The sequence below is a fragment of the Schistocerca serialis genome, chromosome 3 (genome assembly GCF_023864345.2).
Source record: "Schistocerca serialis cubense isolate TAMUIC-IGC-003099 chromosome 3, iqSchSeri2.2, whole genome shotgun sequence".
In the NCBI taxonomy this organism is placed as follows: Eukaryota; Metazoa; Arthropoda; class Insecta; order Orthoptera; family Acrididae; genus Schistocerca; species Schistocerca serialis.
This window is the reverse complement of record NC_064640.1, coordinates 229,991,227-230,001,646: the sequence shown is the minus strand read 5'-3', so window position 1 is coordinate 230,001,646 and position 10,420 is coordinate 229,991,227.

Sequence of the window (10,420 nt, the reverse complement as noted above, 5' to 3'; positions counted from 1 at the left end):
TTCCTGTATGTCCATCATACTGGCACTAAGTAATGTCTATTCAGTCTGTAAGTGGTATGTTAACAACTCTACTAGCCTTCTACTGTCCTGGCCTTCTTGATGGATTTATTAACTTCAATAACCATTGCCACTATGATGACATCATGAACACACTAATCCCTGTCTCTATACCTCCACCATTGATTAGATCAGACTTGTTTGAAGCTACAAGGTCTAAAATATTTCCACTGCATGTGAGCTGTTGAATTAGCTGCTCAAGACAGTTTTTGGAAAACTGTGTCTAAAGCTACTTCAACAGACTGCCTGTCAATACCAACTTGCAACGAATTCACACATGTCCCGCTCTATACTCAGTAGGTTAAAATCAATCCAACTAATATTACATGAATTGAGTATTTCTGTATTACTGAACTTAGACTTCTTTTGAAATTAATATAGTACAGCTCATTATTCTTAAATAAGTTGTCAAAAATCTACATTTCTCACTTCTTGCCTGATGAATCTGTTCAATGTATTTTTGGTTTAACTAAAAAAAACTATCTTTTATTATAAAAGGTACTGAACAGATCAAATTGTAACTTATGGCATACAATCAAATTTGAGACTTTGTAATCTATGTAATGAGTATGAGATAAGCAAATACATTATTTGATAAAAAGTATAGTCAGTTTCATTTTCAGTTCTATTTCGTTCTTGGTAAATCATTCTCACTACTGGTAGTCATTTTCTTCTGGAATAATGTAATACAGACAAACATGTTGTTCTTCCTGGCAAATTCCATTGAAGAATCATTCATTTATTTTTGCCCTGCTTTTGATTTAAAATCTCTCATCATCGTCTTGTAGTGGGAATTACTTTCATTTGTCAGCTTCTTGTACCTTTTCTAAAAGTCTTCTACTTAGCCATCAGGTTTTAGTCTTCAACCCTTTGACTCGCCACACTGTCTGCAATGCAGCTTGGTAAATAGTTCACTCATACTGGCTCTCTGTGTAGCTTCCTAGTGTGAAACTTCTGGGTTGGATTCAGGTTGGTTGGTTGGTTGGTTGGTTGGTTGATTTGGGTGAGGGAACCAAACAGCAATGTCATTGGTCCCATCAGGTCAGGTAAGGATGGGGAAGGAACTCAGCTGTGCTCTTTCAAAGGAATCATCCCGGCATTTGCCTGAAGCAATTTAAGGAAATCATGGAAAACCTACATCAGGAATTCTGGATTCAGGTTTGAACCATTGTCCTCCCAAATGCGAGTCCAGTGTGTTAACCACTGCACCACCTCGCTTGGTTTGGATTCAGTGATCTACCCAGGTTGGTTCCCTTAATATTCTCTAAGATGCAGTTAAGGACTCTCATCCACAAGCTTGGGTTGGGTCAAGGCTGGGGAAGGAAACTGGCCATGGCCTTTCAAAGGAACCATCCTGACATTTGCCTGGAGCAGTTTAGGGAAATCACGGAAAACCTAAATTTGGCTGAAGAAAAGAGGTCTTGCATTCATAAACTACATCACATTTATTATCTCAATAGTTCTTAGCACATTTTTTCACTTTTCAACATCATTCTTTTCCATACTCATGTACATGACATTTTAATTATGGTACACCTCCACCAATACTGTTTCTGCTTGCGTGTACTTTATGGGGAGGGGTGGCCACTAGGGCATTGAAAGCTTTGATGAGGTAATGGGAATTTCTAATTTACTGAAAGTTTGCCACCACAGTTCCTCAAAATACCTTCCTTTAAAAACAGGAATGCAGAGTCAGAGTAAGGCTTAATGACCTGTCAAGGACAAAGTCATTAGAGATGGGGCACAAGCTCATATTTTAGATGGAAGTCAGCTGTATCCTTTTCAAAGATACAATCCCAGCATTTGCCTCAAGCACCTTCCTCCAAGTTTTATACGATGATAAATACCTTAATGGTGTTTTATTTAATTATTGAGAACATACCTGTTAGCAAAAGTTAGTCATAAATGTATCATAGGAAATACAGCTTTTTGAGGGACTAAAAGTGACGCTCACAGGTGATCTCTTTCACTTCTGAACTGCATACAAAACAATATTATGCTGATCTGGGCTTGTTAGAAGTGTCATAATTTAGAATGCTTCAAGAAATGCTTCTATTTTGGCCACCCTGTGCCTTGCCGTACAATCACAGTCAAAGAAAGCTACATGCAGTCTCACTTTTTGCTAGTCTCCTACAGTGTCTCAGATAGCTTAGAAATGCACAATATAGCACAGAAATTTGTATTTAATCATCCAACCTTCAAATATCCATCATTTTCTGTGGCTCATAGCCTCAAGCAAGCCTTTCTAGTTAATGTTATTTGGACAATTATGTGCCAGAAGTTTTAAGAGCAAAAGCATTTTTGTTAAGGTAACTGGTGAGTGCAGTATCATGTTTGTTTTGTTCCTTCCAAATTGATTATGTAAGCATAGACCAGAAGTGGCTAAAATTCAAAGAAGTAATATTGATGGCATTTGATTCATACCAAATAAATTAGGAAGAGATGGAACTGATCCCCCATGATACACAAAACAGATCAAAGCACTGTTGCAGAAGCAATGAAAAAAGCATGCCAATTTTACAAGAATCCAGAATCTCCATGGTTGGTGATGTTTCACTGAAGTCTGAAACCTAATGCGGACTTCAATACAAGATGTTTTTAATAGTTTCCACAATGAAACTATCGCTAAATATGACAGAAAATCCAAGGAGAGTCTGGTCATATGTAAAGTACACAAGCAACAAGACACAATCAATACCTTCACTGAGCAATTACATTGATAATGATAGCAATGACAGTGTCAGTATATCGGAATTACTAAATACAGTTTTCTGAAAGTCCTTAATCAAAGAAGACAAAGTAATAATTCCACAATTTGAATCAAGAACAGCTCCCAGCTAAGAAACAGATATTCTCAGTGTAGTGAAGCAACTCAAATCAATTAATACAAGCAGGTCTTGTAAATATCTAAAGGCTGGGAAGTTGTGCAAGTTACACGAACACTTAAGAAAGGACATGAGGGTAATCTGCTGAATTATAGACCCATATCACTAAAATCAATTTGCAGTATGATTTTGGAACATATACTGTGTCTGAACATTATGAATTATCTCAAAGGAAATAATTTATTGACACAGTTAGCACAGATTCAGAAAATATCATTCTTCTGAAACACAAGTAACTCTTTATTTACATGGAGTAATGAGTGCTATCAACAAGGGATCTCAAACATATTCCACATCTGTTGATTTCCAGGGGGCTTTTGACACCCTTCCTCACAAGCGACTTCTAGCCAACTTGCATGCCTATGGAGTATCATCTCAGTTTTGTGACTATATTATGATTTCCTGTTGGGAATGTCACAGTTGATAGTAAAAAAAGACAGAGTCATTGAATAAAACAGAAGTGATAGCTGGTATTCCTCAAGGAAGTGTTATAAACCCTTTACTGTTCCTAATCAATACAAATTATTCAGGAGACAATATGAGCGGCCCTCTTAGATTGTTTGAAGATGATGCTGTCATTTACCAACTAGAAAAGTCATCAAAAGATCAAAACCATTGTGAAATGGTTTTGTTAAGATATCTGTATGCTGCAGAAAGTGACAACTGACTCTAAACAATGAAAAGTGTAAAGTCATCCACAGGAGTACTAGAAGGAATCTGTTAAATTATGATCACACAATAAATCACACAGATCTAAAGGCTGTCATTCATCTAAATACCTAGGTACAACAACTGCAAACAATTTCAGTTGGAACAATCATACAGAAGGCATTGGGAAGGTGAATGGAAGACTGCACTTTATTTGCAGAATACTTAGAAGATGCAACAGACCTACTAAAGAGACTGTCTACACTATGCTTGTCTGTCCTCTTCTGAAATACTGTTGTACAGCACGAGATCCATACCAGATAGGATAGATAGAGAACACAAAAAAGTTCAAAGAAGGACAGCTCATTTTATATTATTGCAAAATAGGAGAGAGTGTCACAGATATGATAGCAGAGATGGAGCGACAAAGGTGTTTCTGGTTGTACTGACATTTCTCCTCTGAATGCAAAAATAATTTGTTGGTGCCAATCTGTCAGGAAGTCTCATATCAGCACACACTCCGCTGCAGAGTGAAAATCTCATTCTGGGAACATCGCCCAGGCTGTGGCTAAGCCATGTCTCTGCAATATCCTTTCTTTCAGGAGTGCTAGTTCTGCAAGGTTCGCAGGCGAACTTCTGTAAAGTTTGGACGGTAGGAGACGAGGTACTGGCAGAAGTAAAGCTGTGAGGACGGGGCGTGAGTCGTGCTTTGGTAGCTCAGATGGTAGAGCACTTGCCCACGAAAGGCAAAGGTCCCGAGTACGAGTCTCAGTCCGGCACACAGTTTTAATCTGTCAGGAAGTTTCAAAGTGATGTTTAGAAATGTAGAGATACAGAGAGACAGGAACTGTCAATGACATGCCTCGCTCAGGCCGCCCAAGGGCTACTACTGCAGTGGCTGACCACTACGTATGGATTATGGCTCAGAGGAACCCTGACAGAATGACACCATGTTGAATAATGCTTTTTGTGCAGCCACAGGACGTCATGTTACAACTCAAACTGTGCGCAATAGGCTGAATTATCTGCAACTTCACTCCTGACGTCCATGGCCAGGTCCATCTTTGCAACCACAACACCATGCAGATCAGTACAGATAGGCCCAGCAACATGCCGAATGGACTGTTCAGGATTGGCATCACGTTCTCTTTGCTGACGAGTGTCGCATATGCCTTCAACCAAACAATTGTCAGAGACGTGTTTGAAGGCAACCAAGTCAGGCTGAACACCTTAGACACACTGTCCAGGGAGTGCAGCAAGGTGGAGGTTCCCTGCTGCTGTGGGGTGGCATTATGTGGGGCCGATGTACACCACTGGTAGTCATGGAAGGCGCCGTAATGGCTGTATGATACGTGAATGCCATCCTCTGACCAATAGTGCAACCATATCGACAGGATATCAGCGAGCCATTCGTCTTCATGGATGGCAATTCTCACCCCTATCATGTGCAAATTGTGAATGACTTCCTTCAGGATAATGACGTCGCTTGACTAGAGTGGCCAGCATGTTCTCCAGACATGGACCCTATTGAACATGCCTGGGATAGATTAAAAAGGGCTGTTTATGGACAACATGACCCACCAACAACTCTGAGGGATCCATGCTGAATCGCTGTTGAGGAGAGGGACAATCTGGACTGACAGTACCTTGATGAACTTGTGGATAGTATGCCACAACGAAAACAGGCATGCATCAGTGCAAGAGGACGTGCTACTGGGTACTAGAGGTACTAATGTGTGAGCAATAAAAAGGGCAGAAATGATGTTTATGTTGATCTCTATTCCAATTTTCTGTACAGGTTCCGGAACTCTCAGAACTGAGGCGATGCAAAAATTTTTTTGATGTGTGTAGTTAGATAGTGGTTCGATGAACCATGCAGTTAACAGAATTGGAGAGTAGACATGCAGCTGTTGTTGTTGTTGATGATTATTATTATTATTATTATTATTATTATTATTATTATTATTATTATTATTATTATTTCACCATGGAAAATGCTGTAATGTGACTCATACTTCATTCATGGGCCAAGTCAGTATATTTTTATTTAACTTTTCAGTGTCATTAGACGCATTTGCTCACTGAAATGAATAGGTCGTATCAGATGATAATTTTGACTGGGAATCAAAACTGGATCTCTGCTTAACATGAGTGGTTGCCTTAACCACCTCGGCCATGTGAGTGGGCTTCCATCCAACCCAAATTACCAACCTGTTACACACTACAACCATAACATCACCTACCCATGAGCCCCTTACTTGCCTTTCCAGATTCCCACAAGAGATCTCTGACAACATGACCAATACAGGAGTAAAAGCATATACAAGAGACTACACACTATCTGCTAGCTCATTCAGCCATTCACTAAATATCTGCACCTGCACTGAAAGAATGGATCTTTGGTCGTCATCACCACCACCTTATTGACATGGATATATGTTTTTGTTTCAACACCATTCATAATGTCAAATAGCATTCTTGACCTGGTGGAATTAAATGTGTTACAGATCTGATGACAGATTTCACATGCTTCACAAACCTTCATGACATGAAGACTCATTTATCGTCTCTGACAACATGACCAATACAAGAGTAAAAGCATACACAAGAGACTATGTACTTCATCTGCTAGCTCATTCAGTCATTCTCTGAATATGAAATTCACTTTTTTTAGTTTTGTTCCATGTAGTAAACCACTGAATAAATGAGACACTTGTCATAGAAGGTGGAGAATCCCCATGCCTTGTCAAAATGCTCAGTTCCAAATCCAGTTATCTTCAAGTTGCACAATCAGCATCTTACAGAAACTGTAGCTTGCAAATTCATCTATGCTGACAACATCTGTGTCACCACATAAAGAAGAGAGTTCAAATGGGCGGAGGGTGCACAGCCCAAATATTTTCATAATATTTGTATGATTACTTCATAAAGTAGCACCCACAAACTAGTTAATTAAAGACAAACATAACCATGTTCTACTTCAGTAATAGCAAGGCAACTTACTATGCTACAGCCAGATTCAGGAGTAACACATTTTTGTACAGTCTCACCCTCAAATGCCTTAGTTAAGCCTCAGACAGATTGTTAACCAGTCATCATCAGATACTGGCTGCTAAAGTTGAAGGGGAGACTAGCTGGAGCTTCATGAGGAGCAAATGTGAGTATTCTATGAACAACTGCTGTAGATTAATATATTTACGAGCTGAATAACTTCCTCACTCTACAAGTAGTTGTCAGCATTGAGACATGATGGAGGGAAGGACTGCTTATATCATTCCTTTACGACCAAGGTTAGAAAAGAATGAATTTGATTGGATTTCCTCTCATTTAGCTCATTTTGCACACTTTGTTTCAGCTCATGTCAGCTCAGTCTTGGGTTATGTACATATTGTGGACACAATTTCATATTAGCGTAATACTGGACACCAGCCACGGTTTTCCAAAATTTTAAGAGTACCTAGGTGCAATCGCAGACAGTCAGTCAGAATGGTTTCCAAATCACCGCTCCTGTGTTCCAGTTGGCACTGCTCCAGAGTGTGCACACCAAGCTTTGCTTACCATATCCAAAGACCTACCAAAGGAATCTTCATTAAGTAATATAACTGCTGATTATCAGTTCCCTCTTCCTCATATTTCTGGCTGCGTAAGACTTAAAGAGAAAATAATTTCCTCATCCTTGTGGCTAGTCAATGCTTTTTATATCACCTGAATCAGTTTCCCAGAGTACAAATTTATTCTTAAGCCTTTTTAGTTGTCCACCGCAATATGTACAATTGTCAAATAGTCTTCTTAATTCCTAAATAAACTATGGTATCAAAGTGAGAGGGAGTACTCGACCTATGTTGTTCCAAATGTTTCTTGTAAACTAGGCAGAAATAAAACAATTGCATCCATATGTAACATTGGTTTTATGGAAGCAATTAACTTATTAGGTGCCAGCAGCACAGTCACCTGCCAATCCAGTGTGAAGTCTGTAGTTACCACTGACTGATGTGATTAGTCTGATAAGCCCCCTTTCTCTGACATTAAAAATTGGTCTTAGAAAGATCAGTAAGTTCTCTTCCTCTCACACAACTGCTCTTCACTTCAATGCTTGCATTTACTGAGCAACTTTCAGCCTCCTCACATCAGAGAGGCACATTATGAGCCAGAATACTGAAGCACAGCTCTCTTCGCATCATCAGGTAACAGAAGAAAGTAATGCAGGCCCTCATTCACTTGCGTCTTCTCCGCCATATGCAAATGTTCTCAAATCAGACCAACTCCATGCTGACGTGCAGTCAGTTGTCAGTGATAGGACTCTGTACTTCGGCAGTTTCTCAAATCTTGTCATTATTCAGTGTGCAGTTACCAGCCGATATAATTTTGTGTATGTAGTGGTGGTCAACAAAGAGTGTAGATACAGCAGGTCTCCTGCTTGTGACTCTGGTGTGTAGATACAAACCTTTAGCACACATCATGAAGTGCTACCTTCAGCAAGAATTCACTGGTTTGATGGAAGAGCTAAATCAAGAATCCCCTTGAGGCACTCGTGTGGCTGAAAGAATTGGACATTCCTTTGTAAAAGACCACCTTCATTGTACTTAATTTTCCGTGATGGGAATACATTTGTCCATGTAACTTTTGCAGAGATCGAAAAAGTCATGGCATTGATTGTTATAAAAGAACAACGATAGAGAGAAATTTAATACTGCAGGGTGCAGGGAGCAGGGAGCAGGGAGCAGGACCTACCATCACTTCCAGTAGTTCCACACTGTTGAAACTTTACACACTACATTCGAAATCTGGGATTAACCGTGCAAACCCCCTCCATGAAAAACACAGCCGCATCATAACACCACCACCTCTGAATTTTACTGTTGGCACTACACACGCTGGCAGATGATGTTCACCGTGAATTCGCCATACCCAAACCCTGCCATCAGATCACCACATTGTGTACCGTGATTTGTCACTCCACACAACGTTTTTCCACTGTTCAATCATCCAATGTTTACACTTCTTACGCCAAGCGAGGCATTGTTTGTCATTTACCGGCATGATGTGTGGCTATTAAGCAGTTGCTTGACCATGAAATCGAAGTTTTCTCACCTCCCACCTAACTGTCATAGTACTTGCAGTGGATCCTGATGCAGTTTGGAATTCCTGTGTGATGGTCTGGAGAGATGTCTGCTTATTGCACATTACGACCCTCTTCAATTATTGGCAGTCCCTGTCAGTCAACAGATGAGGTCAGCCTGTACGCTTTTGTGCTGTACATGTCCCTTCATGTTTCCTCTTCACTATCACATTGGAAACAGTGGACCTAGGGATGTTTAGGAGTGTGGAAATCTCATGTACAGACGTATGACACAAGTGACACCCAATCACCTGTCCATGTTTGAAGTCTGTGAGTTCCGCAGAGCATCCCCTTCTGCTCTCTCATGATGTCTAATGACTACTAAGGTCACTGGTATGGAGTGCCTGGCAGCACAATGCACCTAACTTGAAAAACATTTTTGAGGGTGTCCGGATACTTTTAATCACATAGTGTATATCCAACAAAATTATAAAATTCTCTTATTGGCTTCATTTGGGATAAATAATCTAAATGCATATGACTCACTGTTAGAAGAAAAGGACCACACTCAGCAGTGAATTCTGATCTCCTATCCAAAAAATGCTGGCCATCCATTTGACAAGAGGTGTTAAGCGACATGTTGTCACATTCTGCATATATATTGCATACTGATCAGAGTGATAAAATTATATAGCCTCATACACATACAGAAGCATTAATGATCTACTACCACACACCACATAGATGCTTGCAGAGTACAGATTTAGATATTCAAGGAATTTGCTTCAAATTTTAGTCCAGCCATTTTACATTCAGTCTTCCACAATTCTGTAAGCATTACCAGGCAAATGCAATGATATTTCACATCCTTGTCAAACAGCTAGTATTCAGGCTCTACTAATGATCTTGCAGTTTTCTGGAAGTTAAAATGTAATTGTTGTTGTTGTTGTGGTCTTCAGTCCTGAGACTGGTTTGATGCAGCTCTCCATGCTACTCTATCCTGTGCAAGCTTTTTCATCTCCCAGTACTTACTGCAACCTACATCCTTCTGAATCTGCTTAGTGTATTCATCTCTTGGTCTCCCTCTACGATTTTTACCCTCCACGCTGCCCTCCAATACTAAATTGGTGATCCCTTGATGCCTCAGAATATGTCCTACCAACCGATCCCTTCTTCTGGTCAAGTTGTGCCACAAACTTCTCTTCTCCCCAATCCTATTCAATACCTCCTCATTAGTTACGTGATCTACCCACCTTATCTTCAGCATTCTTCTGTAGCACCACATTTCGAAAGCTTCTATTCTCTTCTTGTCCGAACTATTCATCGTCCACGTTTCACTTCCATACATGGCTACACTCCATACGAATACTTTCATAAATGACTTCCTGACACTTAAATCAATACTGGATGTTAACAAATTTCTCTTCTTCAGAAACGCTTTCCTTGCCATTGCCAGCCTACATTTTATATCCTCTCTACTTCGACCATCATCAGTTATTTTGCTCCCCAAATAGCAAAACTCCTTTACTACTTTAAGTGTCTCATTTCCTAATCTAATTCCCTCAGCATCACCCGACTTAATTAGACTACATTCCATTATCCTTGTTTTGCTTTTGTTGATGTTCATCTTATATCCTCCTTTCAAGACACTGTCCATTCCATTCAACTGCTCTTCCAAGTCCTTTGCTGTCTCTGACAGAATTACAATGTCATCGGCGAACCTCAAAGTTTTTATTTCTTCTCCATGAATTTTAATACCTACTCCGAATTT